The sequence below is a fragment of the Protopterus annectens genome, chromosome 14.part0, assembly GCF_019279795.1.
Source record: "Protopterus annectens isolate FY-2018-M chromosome 14.part0, PAN1.0, whole genome shotgun sequence".
In the NCBI taxonomy this organism is placed as follows: Eukaryota; Metazoa; Chordata; order Ceratodontiformes; family Protopteridae; genus Protopterus; species Protopterus annectens.
In genome coordinates, this window is record NC_056748.1 from 181173415 (window position 1) to 181194636 (window position 21222).

Consider the following 21222-nt stretch of genomic DNA (forward strand, 5'->3'; position numbering starts at 1 on the left):
TCTAAACAATGGAGTGCTCCTCCCTCAAAAACAGGGAGTGGTAAGTCACCCCGTTATGGAAAAAATTCACAGTAACTTGTCTAATCATCCTTCCCAGCCATGCCCAAGTACTTGCACCCCTAGTAGGAAAACTCACCCTGCATGCAAAAAACTGGAAGTCCATTAGCCAGGACCAATGGGTCCTAAACATTGTATCCCAGGGATATAGATTCTACTTCCACTCACTGCCAACCCCAAGCGGGTTACCAGACCTTCCTCCAAACCAGTGGGCAGAGGCTCAAAAGCAAGTGCTATCTCTTCTCAGTATCGGGGCTATTCAACCTGTTCCAATAGAGCAAAGAGGACAGGGTTTCTGCTTCAGACTGTTCCTGATGCCCAGAAAAGAGGGATGTTGGTACCCTATCCTGGACCTGTCCATTCTCAACACCTTCCTGGTGGTCCCAAAATTCAAAATGCTTACACTACGACAGCTGCTTCCTATGCTAGCCAAGGACTCCTGGATAGTCTCCCTAGATCTAAAAGAAACTTATCTGCACATCCCCATAAGGGAATCTTGCAGGAAATATCTATGTTTCAGGGCAGGCTCTGTGCACGATCAGTTCTCTGCACTTCCCTTTGGCTTATCTGCTGCGCCCAGGGTATTTACAAGTGCCTGGCTCCAGCCATTGCATACTGCAGGCAGAGAAGTATTAAAATTTATCCATACTTGGACATTTGCCTGATTCAGGCTAACAGTCAGGAATTGCTACTTCAGCATTTGGCATTTGTAAAAAGACTTCTAACTTCTCTGGGGTACACCATCAACGAAAATAAATCACATCTGGTGCCCAGCCAAAAGATTATATTCCTGGGAGCAAGCTTGAACACAACTTTCCAGATGGCATTCCTTACTCCAGAAAAGCAGGTTTATTTGACAAACTACTTCAAACTAATGGCCACCAGAACCCAGATATCTGCAAGAAAAATACTGTAAGCGCTAGGATTCATGGTCTCATGCATTCTACTAATTCCATATGAGGAAACTTCAGTGGTACTTCACAAGTGCCAACATTCTCAGGACCTGGAAACAATTATTCCTATCATTCCTTGTCTAAGGGCAGAGTTCCTTTGGTGGGCAGAGGCTTGCAACCACAACAAGGGACTCCCTTGCACTCAACCCCTCGCCGCCCAAACCTTGATAACAGACGCATCAGACTATGAATGGCGGGCTCACATGGCTGGCAAATGCATTCAAGGCCAATGGAGCCCAGGACAAATTCACCTACATATCAATCAAAAAGAAATGTTAGCTGTACAGAATGCTCTGACAGCCTTCAAATACCTTATCCTTCCGGGACAACTCTATATAAAGACAGACAACACCACAGTTGTGTTGTACATAAGTGGGGGAACTCATTCCTACCCACTCTGCAGGTTAGCCATGGCCCTGTGGACCTTCAAGCTCAGTTCCTGCTAGGCAGATAAAATTCACTGGCAGGCAACTTATGCAGAAATCTACTGGACCCACACGAGTGGAAACTGGAACCCAACTTATTCAAACTTCTAACCCACAGGTGAGGGACACCAGAGGTGGACCTCTTTGCCTCCCTCCAAAACCATCAATTGAGCAAATTTTGCACCAGAACCCCCCACAGCAAAGCATGGAAAGTGGATGCCCTATCCTTTATATGGGAAAACCTCTCAATTTATGCCTTTCCCCCTCTGCCCCTCCTCTCAAAAGTGCTACTCAAGATCAGACAGGACAAACCAAGGACAATCCTTATTGCACCAGTCTGGCCCTGCCAGCATTGGTACCCACTCCTACGCAGTCTGGCAGCAGTGCCACCCTGGCACCTACATCAGACCCCCTCCCTGCTGTCCCAGCAGGAGGGACACATTTTGCATCCTCAGCTGCAAACCCTGAACCTTGCAGCCTGGCTTATTCCCTGAATACACTACCAGCAACCCTCAGCAAACAAGTGCTGGACGTTATCCTTGAGGCCAGGTGTCCTAGTACTAGGAAATCCTATTCAGAAAAATGGAAAAGATACTGTTCTTGGAGCTAGTCTCAAGGAAAGGACTTAGCCGTACCCACCTTACCTCAAATCCTAAATTACCTAGCAGAGCTGCTCCACAAAGGCCTGTCCTTCTCTTCTATTAAGATTCATGCCTCGGCCATCTCAGCTCATTATAATACTGAGCCACTTTTCTTTTTTCTCACCCTCTGGTCAAACAGTTCCTGAGAGGAGCTAACAATTTAAGACCCCAGAAGAGAGTTCCCACGCCTGCCTGGGACCTTAACTTTGTACTAAAGAAGCTCACGCTTCCCCGTTTTGAGCTTGCTGCTACAGCACAGTTAAAATTCCTCTCTTGGAAAACAGCCTTACTTCTAGCCATCACTTCAGCAAGAAGAGTGTCTGAGTTACAGGCACTAATGGCTGTGGAACCCTTCATTATTTTCCATGCTGACAGGGTTTCCCTCAGGACTAACGCATCTTTTATGCCCAAGGTGGTATGCAGTGTGGCTCTAAACCAATCCATCCATTTACCAGCCTTTTTCCCTAATCCTCAGAGTAAAGGGGAAAGGATCCTGCACTATTTGGACGTACACAGACAACTCGGGTTCTGCCTTGACAGGACTAAGCCTTGCAGAAAATCTGACCAACTGCTGTCAGCTTTGCTACAGGGGCAGAGGGCAAGGCCATTTCAAAGCAAACCATTTCCAAATGGATAGCACGCTGCATCCATTTCTGCTACAAACACCATGGAAAACCTACCCCACAGGGGATCGGACTTCATTCCACTAGGGCTACCTCAACCTCTACAGCATTTCTCAGGGGAATCCCTACCAGGGACATCCTGGAAGCTGCAACCTGGAGTTCTGTACACACTTTCACCAAGCATTACCACTTACCTGTCTTTTATAAATCGAGACCTGGATTTGCCACATCAGTCTTACAAGGCCTGCTAGCCAGCCCTACTATTACTTGACTGCCTCCACCCTTCCTCATCTTTGGGAATCAACCCAAGTGTTATGACTGCAACATTGAAACACGAAGAACATAGTATAGTTGTGTACAGTTACCGTAAGTGTAGATGTTCGAGTGTATTCACTGTTGCAGTCCTGGTTACCCTCGCCCCCTAACTCTTCTATGCTTTCTACCTATCCTCTTTTTGGCCATATCTAATGGCTATGATATTTACTTTTTACTAGAGGTGTTGCACACCATGTAATTGCTTCCTATTTTGGGGGGTCCTGACATCTGGGGCAAGAAAAACTGATGTAATGGCGTCAGCTGCATGTTTTATACCCCTGATGACCTGATGTCATGGAAGAGGTGACAGCATCCGACGCAGAAATCCCAAGACTCTGGTATTCGGGCCGTCTGAGGGCTACCTGCAGGCAGATAACCCAAGTGTGATGACTGCAACAGTGAATGCACTTGAACATCTACATTTATGGTAAGTGTACACAACTGTACTTTCTTACACAACTGTACTTTTTCTCTCAGTCTAGGACTATATTTTGTAGTGCCTTCCTCCACCCAGGAGCTATTCACGGATGCCTCAGACATGGCATTCATGTGGTACATAAGCAAGAGGGTACTTGGTCTTACAACTTTTGCTGACTGGCCTTGATGGCTTGGGAAATTGCCATTCAACACACTATAGTTCTTCAGGCAGTTTAGATTTCCTCTGAAAGAAACACTATGGCAGAAACTTTGAGCAGATCCAGGGTAGGCTCTCACAAATGGATGCTGAACAGGGGCATCTTTCTGGACATTGTCCATCAGTGGAGTACTCTACAGATAGACCTTTTTTACCTGTGCCAACAGACAACTGAAATGTTTTTTTTTTTCCAGGCATTCAAGCCTACTGACTTAGAAGACAGACACCATGTTCTTTTCTTGGAACGGGATATCTGTATGCCTTCCCTCCTCTACCTCTGTTGCCAAGAGTCCTTCACAAAATTATGAGGAGCAAGACAAAAGTCATGTTGGTAATTCCCTTTTAGCCTAGACAGCATTGGTTTCCCCTTCTTTTTTCACCTGGCTAGGGACAGTCATCACAAGTTACCTTACAGGATGGAGCTGCTCACACAGGACAAGGGCTTTCATATTTAACCTGTTCTCCAAACTCTACATCTAACTCTTTGGGTGATAGAGTTTTGATTCCTTTTATGCATCACTTCTCTGAATATGTGATTCCAGTTTTATAGGTTTCTTAAAACATGTCCCCGGAAATTCTTATATGATCAAAAGGAAGAGATTTTCTTTGTGGTGCAAGAAGAAGAACCAGGACACTTTCATGATGGGAATTCATGGTGTTATTTCTTATTTTTGTATGTTCCTCAATTGTGGACTGGCATGCCCTTCAGTTAAAGCTCATTTTCAGCAGTTTCCACTTGTCTGCTTATAGAGGCACCCCTTTCTTTCTTACTTTTTTTTTTTTGAGGTCAAATGTTTTTTGAATCGTGTCCTTCATGTTAGTCCTTCAAAAAAAAATGCTCCTTCTTAGGACCTTAAATATGATTTGGAAAAACTGACCTTGGCTCCTTTTGAGACAACTGACAGTTATTCCTTAAAACTTTGCAAATGGAAAACTGCTTTGTCAGTGGGTTTGACTTTTGCTAAGAGGGTTTCTGAGTGTAAGCACTGATGGTTGTTTCCCTACTTATTGGTCTTCTCTAAGGCTAGAGTTACCCTTAGGACATTTTTTTTCCTTTATGCCCAAGGTAATGAATGAATTAACCTTTTTTTTTAAACAAGAAACATTGTTCTTGAATTGTCGCTTATAAATGAAAACAAACCATACTGATGTTTTGTAAAGTAAAATAAGTGAAGCTGATCCCACGCAATGGAAAATCTTTATTAAAAGATATGTAAAAACTTTAGATAAAAATAGAAAAAGCGCTTTTGACGGCCTTCTTCAGATCCATAAAATGCACTCCTTTACTTTGGTCGAGCCCCCTTTTTAAAATGATCCTATCAAATTATTTTCCAACAGGAACACCAAAGGTTCTTATAACTTGGATATAAATGAAAAAAACAGGCTCTCAGAGAACTTTTAGATAATGGTGATATAGTTATCAGACCAGCAGATAAAGGAGGGGCGTAATAGTACTGGATAAAGCCTGGTATAACAACAGAATGTTAGCACTTCTAAGTGATGAAAATATATATAAACAGATACAGAGATATGAGCTAGAAAGGATTGTAAAGAAGGTAAATAATGATTTATATGATCTTCTGATGACACATACTGTTACTCGAGTTATTTGAATATTTTCAAGTGACCAATTCCATAGTATCTATCGTCCAAGGTGTATCTAAAATCCATAAAGACACTAATGATCCACTGATGCATCCTATTGGGTCTGGCAATGGATGGATTACAGAACCTATTTCCATGTACGTGGAGTGTAAATTAAAAAAAAGCACTTTTGTAAAGCTACTTTTCTATTAAGAGACACTGAGGACTTTCTCTAAAGCCTCTCAACATATTGTCATAGGTTCATAGGTTTATACTAGGCTATCTGCCCTAAGGCATTTATAAGCCTAGCCCAAAGTTTTGCGGCTTACGCCACCCCTTATATGAAAAAATACTGTACCCATTAGTTTGTTGTGCCTCTGTCCAGCAGTGGCACAGAGATGATTCCCGGGGTAAACCCGATATACTCGAATATACTCGAAGATACTCTAGTATCTTATATATCAAAAGAAGTCTTGATGGTTACAGTGGATGTGAAAAGTTTGTTCATGGTTATTCCGAATGTATACAGAACTGAAGCAGTATGTAAATTCCTGATGACTAGGCAGATTTACGATAGGGACCAGTTAACACAATTGTGTTCTCTGCTTGAATTAATATTGGAGAATAATGTTCTGCTATATAAGAACAAGTATTTCCTGCAGAAATGAGGTGTAGTAATGGGCACTCGAATATTGTTATGGCACAGTGAGAATCCAAATATGTTTTCAGTGATATAAATATAATGGCAAAAGGTTTACGGACGACATGTTTTTTCAATGGAAGGGAGATGGACAACTTTGTTTTTTATTGACTATCTTAAGAACGCAACTTTTTTAGACTTTGATGTTCACAGCTCTTTTGATAAAACAGATTTCCTTGGTGTAACAATATTAAAATGTGAAGATGGTACCCTGATATTTTGGAAATCGTGTTGGAAAAATACTTGTTGCATCAGAAGAGTGTGCAATCCCAAGCATATATTCCCACAAGTTATCAAAGGTCAGTTTTTCAAAAGTTTGAGATTGAATAGCAGTATGAGAAATTTTGAAACTGAATCAGTGAGAACAAGGAATTATTTGCATGAAAGGGAGTACAAGTTAGAAGAAATCAGTAAAGGAGAATTGGAAGTTAATTGGATGAGAGCACATAAAGGCAAACCATGTTTTCATCGAGGTGCTATGGATAATGGAGATACATTTAATTCAGATAAGATTGTACCAACTGGAATAAGATGCTTCCTTACAGTCAAGATATAAAATAAGTTTGTGATGTAATAAAAGGTAATTGGAAAATATTAACAGCAGATGAGGCGATTAGACGTATAGTAGGAGACGCCCCGAAATTCTGCATTAAAAATAGACAAAATCTGGAACAGCAATTGCGCCGATACAACAGAAAATAGAAGAAAAGGAACATTCATATGTGAGAGAAGTAAAGCTTGCTCCTATGTTAACATCTGTAATGGTTTTCAGCATCCTATTACTAAAAGAGAATATAAACTGGACAGATGTGATGACTGTAATACTAAAAATCTGATTTATATAGCTACCTATAAATATTCCAATTTCTGTGTTGGGAAGACTAACTGCTATTTCAAAATTAGGATCTTGAGGCATATAAATGACATTAGACATAAAAATACTATGAAAGCCCTATCTCAACATATAATGCAATTTCCCAACCGTAGTTTTCTTTTTATGATTTTAGAAATTATTAATGAGACCACAAGAAGAGGAGATTTATGGAATATAACTGAGCTGGTGGAAGTAAAATGGATTGCAGTCTTGAGAGTTGATCGTGAACCAAGTCTAAATGGAGTGGTACCTTTAAAGTCTGTATTAAGAAGGCGTTATCTTAGGAAAAGATATGATTGGTCGAGCTCCCTTTTTAAAGCTATCCTAAGTAAAGGAGTGTATTTTATGGATCTGAAGAAGGCCTTTGCTGAAAGTGTTTATCCTATTATCTTAAGGTTTTTACATATATTTTAATAAAGATTTTCTGCTGTGTGGGATCAGCTTCATTTATTTTAATTTATTCTTCTTCTTGGTGTCTATTGAAGCTTCCTTTGACTGTTCGGACTTAGCATCTTAGTGACACTGACGTTTTCATTTGCAAACATTATGCATCACTTATAATCCATACAGTCATTCTCAGTCAAACATTACATAGATCATTCAATTCCTGCTTTCCCTTAAACCTCATTCCTTCTTTAAAACATTATTCTGCATCTATTGCTCCCAAAATTCCCATTTTTTTCTGTGTAATTTGCTCCTATCATTTTCTAAAGACCCCACTTCCAGTTCTTTTATCTCTGTTACAGTATATGTATTTTTTTATCTTGCATATATTTAATCCTAGTTTTACTTAGAGGGTGAAGAAATGTTTGTTTACGCAACTTTGGAATGTATTGTAATTAACTCTGATGAAGTCCCATTATGGTGACGGGACGAAATTGCTTAGTTTTGGATGTTTGTCTTAATAAAATTGAAGAAACTCGAATTCAGGGAGCCCTAAGATTTTTTTGGTTTTCCTGGTGTGTGTTGTGAAGATTTTACATTCAGATTCCTTTCCTCCGATATACTCGTGGTATCCTTTGGTTAAAGATACTCCATTTGTACTCACCCAGTGTTTCTGACAGAGTAGACTGCAGGGAATTTGTAAATAAATTATCCTTGAATCAGTCTGTCAGTCTTCATTCTTTATTTCCTTGTTCTCTAAACTGGGGCTGAGGGGGTTCTTGATTCTTTAGATGTGCATAGACTGCTTAGATTTTCTCTGGACAAAACTAAATACATTAAAAAAATCACAACTTTTTTTATGTCCGTTCAGAAAAAGAAATTGGGAATCCCTGTCTTTAAGCAAACCATTTCTTCCTAGATTTTTAAAACAATTTCCTTTTGCTATACTTATCATTGGAAACGGCTTTCTGTTAAGGTTCCTTCTGCTAGAGTTGTAGCTTCTTTGGGAACCTTTTTAAAGGGTTTAAATAATAGAACTATCCTTGCAGGTATCTGGTCCTCTGTGCATACTTTACTAAATGTTACAAGTCGGATGTATTCTCTCGAGTTTGAGCAGGATTCGCTATGTCAGCTCTCCCAGGATTGTTGGACCATAGTTCTGTTTTTTCTTCTTTCTACCTTTCTCTTCATTAACTTTAGTGCTCTCCCATTTGTCAGTAATCTTGGAAGGACATAGTACAGTCTTGTAATAATCTATCTTAACAGTAGATATCCTACTAGAACTTTCTTTTGTAACAATTGATAAATCAGATATTACCAAATTAGAAGTTGAAAATTCTTCAGATCCCGTCAGAATAGTATACTTGTAATTGGACTTTCAGTTATTAGAGGAACTGATACTTAAATTTGCAGAGAAGATAGTGAACATATTAGTGTTATGCTTGCAAGGAGAAAACCATACAATGATCTCATTTGCAAAGACTCTCTGACTGCTAGTGGGGAATTGACATCCCTCTTAGCACAGCTTGTACAGGTGTTAGGCCATATTTTTCACAAATCACACACAGAAAGAAGGAGAGTCAGGTTACCATGAATGAAAATATTTTTGGGGCAAAACAAAATGGAAATGCGTAGAGCATCCAAGCCTAATTTTGGGCACAAGTGTTTAGATAGAATGGCATGCACAAGTCAAGACAGAAGAACATTTGCAGCAGATATGTTGCATTAATTGACAAACACAAGACAAGATTTTTGCCTAGTTGAAAATGTAACAGTTCACAGATAGCAACATTTGATGAATCTCTTATGGTTGTTAATCTAGGAGCATTAGTAATAAGTTTTTTTATTGGAAAATGTGCTGTGTTCCCACAAGATTGATGTCATTATTTGCTGAAACATGGTTAAAGAACAGTGAAGAAAAACCCAGTTATATCAGGGTTTGAATGTTTTTACTATAAATGACATTTTAACAGAAGATCATGTGAAGGTGATATGATATGGATTAAAGATTATTATGAGACCTGTTATTATTAGATGTTTAATGGTAACATTAATACTGTTGATTAACTGTAACAATAAAGACAATTCTTTAACATATCACAATTGTTGGAGAGTATAGACCACCAAATCAAGTGCTGATGACCTAGAGGAATTCATACATTTCTTGCATGAAACACTGGAGGAAGGGATAATGGTGGCTATTGACTTGCATTTGCCAGAAACTGACTAGAATAATATTGATTCAACAATATTAGCAATGAACTTATTTACATCATCTGTTCAGGAGCAACATTTGCTTCACATTGTAAACAAGGCTACCAGGGAATGAATATAGTAGATATGTTTGTGTTCATAGGTTCATAGGTTCGTACTAGGCTATCTGCCCAAGGGCATTTATAAGCCTAGCCCAGAGTTTTTGTGGCTTTCGCCACCCCTAAGGAAATGACTGTTAATTAATGTCAAGTTTTACCATTGTTGATGTGCAGTTATCTTTGGGTTATAAAGGTTAATTTATAGTTGTATCAGCATGCATATGTTGAAAATAGATCTGTCACTACCTGTAACATGATATTCTATAACAGTATAATAGCAGCTATAAATGAAAAATTGTGCTGTGATGTAATTTATATAGACTTCAGTATTTGATAGGTTCATAGAGTAAAACACTAAAAAATAAGTTAGACCAACTAAATATTGATGTACTCTTGATAAGATGGACAACAGCATGTCTTACAAATATGACATGGCAAGTATCATACAGTAATTGGACAGGTGAAGTTCTAGATTACAGTCAGGATGTCTTCTAGGGCTCTGTCCTAACCCCCTACATGTTTAGATTGTGCAGATCCAGAGTCCATTTTCATCTGATTCAGTGTTTGAGTTGTTGGATCTGGTCTGATGCAACCTGGCCATCTTCTTCCAGAGCTTTGGTTCCAAGACCCTGACTCCCTCCTTACCCACAATTCCCTCCTCCTACCTAAATTATCTCAGATCTTGTTTGCCGCATGTTCTATCCAGACATGTTCGTGTGTGTGTGTGTGTGTGTGTGTGTGTGTGTGTGTGTGTGTGTGTGTGTGTGTGTGTATTAGCAATAGAATATTTGGATAGCTGTTTTTTAGACATGGTTTTGAATTGTGTAACTTATAGAGAATTTCTGATTGTCTTCTGATGTGTGGCAAAACTTCAGCAATTAAAAAGTGTTCAGCCTGTGATCCAGGATCCTTTCCCAAGATCCTCATTCCCTTTGTGTGCACTGTTTAGCTGCTGCTCATTTACAGGCAAATTTTGACATTTGTGCTGTCTTTAGTTCTTGAGCTATACAAGGTAGGAGGAAAAAAATTATTATAAAAGGCTTGCTTCCCCCACAGACAGGGTCTTCTACTCCAACTATGCATTCAGCAGCAAGACCTCTATCTGCTTCTCCCAGCACTGAGAAGAGAAAAGAAAAGGATAAGACTAAAGAGAAACACAGAGAAAATGATGAACCTTCAGAAAAAAAATATCTGAAGAAAAGTTAAAGGAGAAAAGGTTTGACAAGCCGAGGAAACGTTCCCCAGATCAAACTAGTCTCATGGATCTGATACCCCAAACATCAAGGTAGTTGGACCCACCTTTCACTGGGGTCCGTTTCCGAACTCCCTCCCCTCGAGCTACTTTTTCTCCAGAGCTGGTGAGCTCTCGGCTCCATTCACCAGTCCTGCAAGACAAACATGCTTTCAGGCCATCATGTGTAGCATCATCATCGAGGTTGATCTGATCCACCAGAAGTCTCATGAAAAAGGATGTCGACCAAATGAGCGTGGAAATTGTTGAGGACAAAGATCCAACTGGGAGTCCTCCTGGGACCATCTTTGAGGAGAGGTCCAACTGCAGGCCCATCGACCTTGACATATTTTTCTCTGATACCATTTCAGTATTCGGAAGCAGTTCCCATGGGTCTAGACCCTTCGAGCACACCTCAATCATTGCCGACAGTCCAAGGAACTTCAGCTTCAACAATATCCTTTACTCTCTCAACTCCAATTATGTCTGATTGAGGTGAGTCCCAGAAACGAAGTGTCAGGGTATCAATGGTGTAGATGATTCCCAGAGTCTTGGAGCCTTTTCCTCCCCTCTGTGCCTGTTTACTTGATAGCTCAGGTCCGAGGTCCTCCTCTGAGCCTACGTTAATTGGAACTGGAAGACTTTGTGAGTCAATTGACAGGGGGACTGTTTCCTTGGCTCCAGTTGCATTGTTAGCTTTCAGGGCTGTGGAAAGGGCTTTGGCTGGTCCAAGAAGACAAGTGCATGCACAGAATTCCAATCCATCCCAACACCCAGTGGAACCTGCTCCTTTTGCCCTTCATTCGGATCAATAGGGATAGTCACAACCCATAAGCTTCGAGACTACTTTGACACGTGAATTCCCTGTCTTATTCCAACCTGTCTCCACCAGTACCCCAGAGACATGTTCAAAGGAAATAAACATGCAAATGGAAGCACATAGACTCCTCTCCTGAGTCAGTTACTGGGGACACAGATTTGGTTTATGGCAAAAGATCCCCTAGATCCCCTACAGAAGATGTTGCATTTGGAGTCATTTTAGAATAGATGAAGCAGAAAGGGGGGTTGATCCACTGAAACTTCTCCACTGGATAAATCGATGTTTCTTGAAGCTTTTGGGTCTTGCTGATCTGCAGCCTGGGTGATTCCCCCCTCCAGAAGCCCTCACAGATCTCATGGCACATAGAGCATGGACGAACCTTGATGTTATAGAACCAATTCCCAAAAAGCCCAACAGAATTTTAGTAGCCCCAAAAGAGAAAGATAGGAAGCTTTGGATGAAAGGTCCTCCAGTACATACCATAACAGTAGCAGCAGCCACAGTGACAAAACTGTCTGAGGAGAGTTCTTCTGTCCAAAGACTCTAACAGAGAGTCAAGGGCTTTAGGCAGGAAATGGGCATACATTTCAGCAGCATTTGCAGTCAGAGAAATGAACTGTCTTGCACACTTAAATAAGCCCCCAAGTTACCCGGTGTTGGAAACACAACCAGAAATCCAAAAGCCATCAAAACATGGTTGGGTCGAGTAAAATGAGCTCTTTAATGAACTAGAACAAACCAACACTATTTCCATTGCCAGTTAGTTGAGAAGATGACCGTTGGAGGTCCATTAGTTTATCTCTGTGATCAAATGTAACATTTAAATTATTTAATATTGCTTGACATTAGTTTTTATTTATTATTTTGTAGCATTTATAGTATTTACATTTTTATTTTGATACATAATACTTGTGATTATTTGCGAGTCGGCCATGATTCATGATTTTTTATGGATCTGAAGACGTCCGTATTGCCGAATTAAATTGCTTAACCATATTTTATAGTGTATTGCTTCGTTATAAAGTGTTGGTGTGTTCTAGTTCATTAAACAGTTAATTTTCACTGGGCCCTACCGTGTTTTGTTGGCTTTTAGATATCTTGCACACTTGACACGTTTTCAGAGAGACTTGATCAAGTCTCTCAAGTAACTTACCTTTGGATGTCCAAAACACAGTGGACACTCAAATCTCTACCTTGCAGTTTAACTGTTATGTAGCCGTGCTGCTTCTGTCTGATGCAGTATATGGTACAGCAAGAGCAACTGGTACAGGCATTACCATACCTAGATGTGGCTGTCCAGTTTCGCAAAAAACTTCAAGGTGTCTTTTATTAATACCCCCTTTGATGGTACAACTCTATTTGGTCCAAAGTTAGAGACACTTACTAAGAGCAAGCGAGATAGTAAGATCCTGTCTGCTGTAGAAATCCATTTCTCCACCCTGAAGAGGTCCTATTTAGGAATCAGAGAGGAGGTAAGAAAATGTGGTTTAGGAAATCACAGGGTTTTCACCTTGACATTCTTCGAGATAGATCCCCCCAAGGTAGAGGAGGGAGAAGCTCAAAGGGATATCTCCCTAGAGGCAGAGGCAGACCACAGAATTAGTGTTCCTGTGATCCCTTCACTGAGAAAACCCTACTATGACCCGTGAAGTGTTACTCGGCAGCTGCACTGTGGAGGCAATCTGGGGTGTTTCACCTTGCACCCACAAGCCCGGCAAACTATTACTTCAGTTTCTTGGGTGCTAAGGATAATCACCAGAGGCTATACCAAACCTTTTTGTATCCTCCAGAGAAGAGATTAAAGATTCCCAGTATTCCACCTGATCAGCTGAAATCTGCAGCAACAGAATTTTCAAAGTTGCTAGAAAAAAAGAGTCATCCAACAGATCCACCAGACCAGTTAGAATCTAGAGTTTATTTCAGGTTCCTTTTAGTTCCAAAGAAGGCAGGGGACCTTAGGCCAATATTGGACCTCAGCCATCTCAATCAGTTTGCCAAGCAGACAAAGTTCTGGATGGTCACAGTACAGTCTGTACTACCTCTGTTGAGGAAGGATTATTGGATATGCTCTATAGATTTCCAAGATGCCTACTACCATGTAGTGATTCAAAGGCAGTCCAGGAGATTTCTCTGTTTCCATCTAGGAGCCAATCATTACTAATTCAGAGCACCATCATTACATCTGACCACTGCCCTCTAGGTGTTCACCAAGATTGTCGAAGTGGTACCAGCTCATCTTCAGCTGTGAGGGATCGAAGTGTTACCATACCTAGATGATTGACTCCCAACTGCTCTTTCTAGGGATTACTGCTACAGCGTCAAGCATTATTATTCCATCTTGCAGACCGGTTAGGGATAACAGTCAGTCATGTAAAAAGCCAACTGCCTTCTACTCAGCAGATAGAATTCATAGGATATCATATCAAGACAGGTTGACAAATTGCAAAACTCCCATCAGCAGGAGTGCTAACCTTAAGATTGTGGCTTCTCAGGTAATTCAGCATCCATATCCATAAGCAAAATTGATTATTTATGTCTAATAATCTCTACCATCACTTTAGTTCCACTAGCGAGATATCACATGAGAGAGTTACAGTGGACACTGTCAGTCTAGTGGTGGCAGCGTCTTCCACCCTTCCATACCAGATTTCATCTCACTCAAGTAAGCAGAAACCATATAAGATCATCAATAACCTCTCCATCAATTACAGAAGGGAAAACCTTTTGTCCACCAATGCCCTAAGGCACAGTAGCCATGGATGCTTCCCTTCTAGGGTGGGTGGGGGCATATTAAGGGGAAGATTGTTCAAGGTACTTGGTCACCTGTGGAGGTTAAACTTTGCATCAGCATCTTGAGATGAGGGCAGTCCTCCTAGAGTTGCAGGATTTTCAGGACCATCTACCTAAGGATGTGATATGCATCCAAACAGACAATATGTCAATAGTATGGCACATCAATAAAAAGGGGAACAAGAGCATATCCACTTTGCCTGGAGTCCATGTGAGTCTGGAAATGAGCAAAGCCTTCCCATCATTTTCTGGTAGCAGTGCACATTCCCGGAATGTCGAATTTAGTAATGGACAAATTGAGCAGGTTGAGCCTATTGTATCAACAGTGTTCTCTCAATCAAACAGTAACAATAGAGATTTTCAGCCACAGGGGCCAACCTGTCACCCTCTTACCTGAACAACAAGTGCAGCAGTTACTTTGCCCTCATCCCTTCACAGGGACAGATGTTGTAGGCAACACTTGGTCCCCTGGTTTCCTCTGTGCATTCCAGTCAGTACCCCTCCTGACAAAATTCATTTAGAAAGCCACGAGGTGCAACTCCAAGGTGATCTTTATTGCTGCTTTCTGGCCCCATTCGGTTTGGTTCCTCTTCCTTTGGCGTCATTACACCCACGCTGGATTTTGGATCCCAGTCCAGACTTTGAGTCAGGATTCCAGGATGCCTCTACCGGGTCTACAAGTCCTAAAATTAACCTCATAGTTTATACAGTTTTAAAGTTAGCCAGAGATGCCATGCTATCTTCTGTAGGTCACACAATTTCTTCTTCTTAAAAGCAATCGACCAAAAAAACTTATAAAAGTAAATGGAGATTTTCTATTTGGGTTTTATCAGAAGGAATGAACCCCTGTTCTGCCCCACTTCCATCATTATTGGAATTTCTTTCAGAACTTTTTCACCAAGGATCTAGTTTTTCTACCATAAAAGTTCAAATGGCTGCCATTTCAAATTTTCACATAGGTCATAATGATACTTCCTTTGCTTCTATTAGAATATCTAAAAGTTTCCTCAAATGAGCTTTTTTGCTGAAGCCTCCAATATGGGACCCAGTCCCCTATGGGATGTTACTGTCATTAACACAGAAACCCTTTGAGCCAGTAGCATCAGCTGACCTTAAGTACCTTTCTTGGAAAATGTTTTCCTGATTGCCATTATGTCCTCTAAACGAATTTCTGAATTACAAGCACTCTAATGAAGTCACCTATTGTCATTTTCTACAAAGACAGAGTGTCGCTGAAAACAAATCCTACCTCTGTCCCAAAAGTAAATCATCTGAAGTAAATTTGAATCAATCCATTGATTTACCAGTCTTTTTTCACATTTTTTTCTAACAAAGGTGAACATATGCTTCATAATCTAGGTGTTCACAGACAGCTTAGGTTCTGCTTGCACTTCACTAACGGTATTAGAAAAAGAGATCAACTGTTTGTGTCCTTTTCTAAAGCAAAATTGGGAAATCGTGTCAAAAGTTAAAATTTCTAAGGGACTTTCAGACTGTACTTCTTTTGTATATAAAACTCAAGGTTTGTCTCTGCACTCCAGACAAAAGTGGATTCCATTAGAGCAATGTCTAACTCTACAGCATTCATGAAGGAGTTCCCATCCAACAAACACTTGGTCAATGGTTCATACATTTATATCTCAATGCAAATTAGATGTGCAGTCCAGAGCTTGCACAGCCTTGGTTCTACCATCCTCTGGAATTTCCTTACTTGATACTACCGTTTTGACAGCTCTGGAATCTGTCCCAAATGCTGAATCAGATGAAGACAGACAACTTCAAATATGAAAGTTATGTAGTCACCATAATGACAGATCCATGTTGTCTCATTTTCATACTGTTCAACATCCCTCCCTCCTTCGCTGCCAAATTGCCATCTGCAAACTACTTCTGCTTGGACTGGCTCTGTCCAAGACCCTGACTGCTTTAGGAAACATCTCCCAGACTGGCATACTTAGTAAGCTGCTGACTTTATTTTATAGGAGTTCTCAATGTGTTTTTCTGTATGGTTAGTAAGGATCAGAAAACTCAGTCTGAGGTAATTTAGATAGAAGGAAAGGTTATTGTGGGTAAGGGAGGTGTCAGATCCTTGGATCCAAAGCTCTGGAGGAAGGTGTTGAGCTTGGATCCAACAAACCAAGTGTTGAACTGGATGAAAATCAGACAGCACAGATCTGTCATTAAAGTAAGTTACATAACTTTTGTATCTATCTTTTTCATCTGAGATGTTCTACAGTCTGTATGCTAAGACTTGAAAATGGGTAAATTGATTACATGTGTTACAGATAGGGCATGCTTGCAAAAGAATTTGACCAAATTAATAATCTGAGTTGAGGAGACTAATATGCTGATAAGTATATTAAAAATAAAGCAAATTCGATTTGGGAGACATAGGTTAAGAGGTGAATATTTGATACAGCATACATTGATTGAAACTGTCGATTCATTTAAGGATCTGGGTGTATGTGTAGATCTAACTTTGAGTATTTCTAATCATATCAGCCGGGTTGTTAATGATATTTATAGAACCATAGGTCGTATAAAAATATTTATAAACTCTATGAAATCAGAAATGATGAAATCATTGTTTGCTAGTTACATTAGATCCAGACTTGCATATGGAATAACAAAGTGGAAACCTTATAAGAAATAAATCATGAGTAAATTGGAAAGAGTACATTGGAAGTATACCAAGGGCATCCATGGATATGAAAATTTAAGTTATTATGAAAGACTAAAATATCTGAACCTGTTCAGTGTCTTATAATAAACATTTCAGAGGAGACCATAGTCAGGGTGTATAGGGCATTTAGAGACCACTACTTCTGGGAATGTTTGGGGTTATCAAACAATAGTAGAGAATCATCAGAAAACCTCTGTAGAAGATTATGTAGGAATTATAGGTGTACTGATCGGTTCTCTAAGAGAGGGAGTCAGTGATGCTGGGAATAGATTACCAATTTGCATGAAAGCACCACCAGTCTTGATAAATGTGCAGAAGCAACCTTTAAAGCAGGAAAACTGCAAGACCAGGAAAACATCAGTTTGGAACAAGAATGTGATATAAAAGAACTTTAGCAAGAGGGATTGTATACGTATTTGGGAATTGATGAAGGATGAACAATAAAACATGAACAAGTGTGAATAAAACTTAGTAAGGAATACTTTAGAAGAATTAAATTAATCCGGAAAACAGCATTGACATAGGAACAAAATCCAAGCTATAAACCGATTTGCCCTACCTGGCCTAATTTACAGTTTTGGAGTGATTGACTGGCCCCGAAATGTGTTGGGTAGATTAGCTAGGAAAACAACAAGGATGCTTCATGCTCACCAAAAGATTTATAAAAAATCAGTGCATGCCAAGATTATATATTTCCTGTTCCAAAAGAGGGATGGCCTCCTTGAAATTGACTACATGTATAGATCTGTAATCGTGGGATTCCACACATATCTGCTGACCTCACAAGACCCAAATGTAGTGAAAGTTCTGAAGCATGAGGAGAATAAATCTAAGATGACTTCTCTGCCTTATCTAGCAGAAACATATTGACATCAAGCAGGAATGGAAATCAAACCAGAAGCAGATAAACATCAGGTAGCAACTGAATGTGCTAAAAAACAAAAGAAAGAATATAAGGTAAAGGACCAGATGAGAAGGCAAAAAATGTGTAAAGCACATAAATATAGTATGTTGATCAGGAATGGTTAAGGAGAGGCAAATTCAAACCAAGAGATGAAAGGTTAATATTGGCAGCCCAAGATAGTGGGCTGCGTACACGTTGGTTTACAAAGTCCATTGAACATGTGGGAGAAACAGACAAATGTAGGTTTTGTAAAACCGAATTGGAAACATTCGCACACCTTGTTGCTGGTTGTGACATACTAATGGTAGAAAGACTGTATACTGAAAGTTTTAATAATGTGGCAAGATTGTTGCACTGGGGATTGTGCAAACATTATTGTATTGAAATGGCTGGAAAACACTGGAAACATGAGACACAAAGCATCATAGAAACTGATGACGTTTACATTATATGGGATCATCCATTACCAACAGTTCAAAAGATATATGCTCGAAAACCAGATATAGTGGCCCATGAAAAGAAGAAAAAAGTAGCATTGATCACTGAAATTGCCACACTCAGTGACCACAGTGTCTTGTGTACAGAGAGACACAAAGTTGTAAAATATCAGGATTTGTAGGCAGAAACGAAAACAATGTGGAAGAAAGATACCTAGACAGTCCCAGTAGTAGTAGGAGCAAATGGATCTTATAAAAAGAATCTATAGTCATGTTTAGATATATTACCATTACATGTAACTCTATACGAATTGCAGCAGGAGTCATTACTGGGCACATTGTGGGTGCTGCGAAGAGCACTTCTGGCTGACATCAAAGATTGAAACAAAAGTAATTTCATGAACTTTAATCATACTTTGACTTAGGAATGGGGTCAATTTCCATCATGGTATTAGAAACCCAAAAGATTTGGAGAAATTGAAAAAGGCAGAAATCAAAGATTATACAGGAATGAGAGGTGTACTGATTGGTTCTCTGAGAGAGGGAGTAGTTAATGCAGGGAGTAGATTACCAATTTACATTAAAGCACCTCCAGTTTAGATATTTTTAAGAACAGCCTGTGTGTTTATTATGGGAATAAAAGTTTTGGTATATTGACAAACTAGCAGGGTATTATTGCCATTACCCAAAATATTTGTCTGTACTGATCACTGCTGCAGTATTACATCCATCCCATCCTTTCCCTTTTGTAGGTCTTGCTTGTATCACATACTTCCTACTTACTGACTGACTTGTTACGATATCTTTCCATATTCCTTCTGTAGTGGATATGTACATATGTAAATGGTTACTTCACCTTCAGCTCCAAATTTATGTTGGCGCCAAAACGTCTGAGGTAATTCCTTTTGGGCTTAGGTCTTAGATCAGACATATGGCACATGGAAGGGTCCCAGGCTTTGGTGTGCTGGCTGGATGTGCAGCTATCCTTGACAGAATATCTCGATTGTCAGTAATACTGCAACAGTGATCAGTAGGACTTCTACTGTTATGATGAGTTCTTAGACAACTGTACTTTCCTAAAATTTGTTTAATTGTCTATGGCTTATTTTTTTTGGCTGGTTGTTTGCAGATACTGATGAAAGATGTACACATTATATCTTTGAACATTGATAGCGTCATTGTCTCAGTGAAGAATGATAATTATGCATTATCTTTAAATTTAAAGTGGTTAAATGCTCTCTTCAGGAGCACCATTTAAATAATTTAAGATTTTCATACATGGATAGGGAAAAACAAAAAAATAACTTTTTTTCCTCCCTTATTCTTATTTTCATACTGTTATAGTTACATCATAGGCTAATAGATCTGTCTGGCTCTGTAGCTCAGGGGTTAGAGCACTGACCTCGTAAACAAGGGGTCATGAGTTCAAATCTCATCAGAGCCTGTGTTTCCCTTTTCTTGTGTGGAAGGATAGATGCTTTGCAGATGGCACAGTAGTGCACAGGTAGCGTTGTCGCCTCACAGCAAGATGTTCTACGGTTCAAGTCTCGGCAGGAGTGCCATCTGTGCAGAGTCTGCATGTCTTCCCTGTGTTCATGTGGGTTTTTCTGGGTATTCCGGTTTCCTTCCACATTACAAAGACATACGTCTGGAGTATTTCTCCCCAGGCCTCTGCTGAAAATTGGCTTTGTTCCAAGTTGTACTTCCCCGGTAAGCAAATGTTAAATAAGTAAATAAAGTAATTAATTAAAATAAAATAAAAATAATAGGTTGCTGTTAGGCATGCAGCCCAGGAGACGATTGACACACATTGCAACCTCACTAATGCACAGTTAATCTCTTTATCTTTTGTATAATTTTTACCACCTGCATTTCCACCCTAGATTTCAATCTCAACTACTTACTTCACACAGATAGTGCCACTAATGCACACACCCTATCATAAATGCTCAACGCACAATGTTCTTCATTAGATCGTTGTTTCAGTATTCCTCACTTATGAGATATATCCTTCCAAGGAAACCTTATGCATGGCTCGTCTACAAAAGCTTAAGCACATTCCTCACATGCTGTACTGTCGCATGTATTCAAATGAGACTCTGAGCCTGGGTATGTGTTCAAGTAGTTTATTATACATACACACAGGAGCTGTAACTTGTACACATACTTCCTAATTACTGACTGACTTGTTACTTCCTGAGCAGCCAAGTGCTCCGGATTGCGTGGAACGCTTTGCATTTGTGATCGATTTAGCCCACTATTCCGCATTGAACAGTAGTGGCTCCACTTTGTGATTTCTGACTGATTTGTATATCACAGTTATAGCCAACTGGCATTGCAGTATATTAGCCAGTCAAGTAAGTTACTTTTTATGAAAATGGCAATAGTGACTGCGCTTGTACACTAACATTGCCAGAACTTCAAGTACAGTTAAAACATCTCACTATACCTATTAACCTCTTAGAACAAAAAGTCTGGACAAAGCCATAAATAATGGAGATACAAAGGCCCAAAAATAGGGACACTATCTAAGTATTGCTATTACTAACTTAGAAAGTTGACAGAGTAACAGGGTTTGCGTTAGCATGAGTTTTCTGAAGGGTATGAAGTCTGAAACTCAAATATCTGCCATTATTTTTTTTACTTTAACTCTCAGTGATTTACCAATGATTTTCCAGAAAACACATGCAGGTTCATAGGTTGGTACTAGGCTATCGGCCCTAGGGCCTATACAAGCCTAGCCATAACAATTCCTTGGCTATTTCTTCCCACAATATTAATTCCCTGGACCCCTGTCTAGCAGTGTGACTGACATGATCCCCTGGGTAAATTTCCTATCTCCCATCCAATCGTCA

General features: G+C 39.8%; 1 protein-coding gene and 1 non-coding gene across 4 annotated transcripts in view; both read left to right on the forward strand.

The window, feature by feature from the left end:
* Window positions 1–21222, forward strand: part of FAF1 (Fas associated factor 1) — a 5915525-nt gene that overhangs the window by 1349076 nt on the left and 4545227 nt on the right. The window lies entirely within an intron of this gene.
* On the forward strand, window positions 19739–19811 carry TRNAT-CGU. Its single transcript has one exon. It is a non-coding gene; the product is annotated as a tRNA-Thr (tRNA).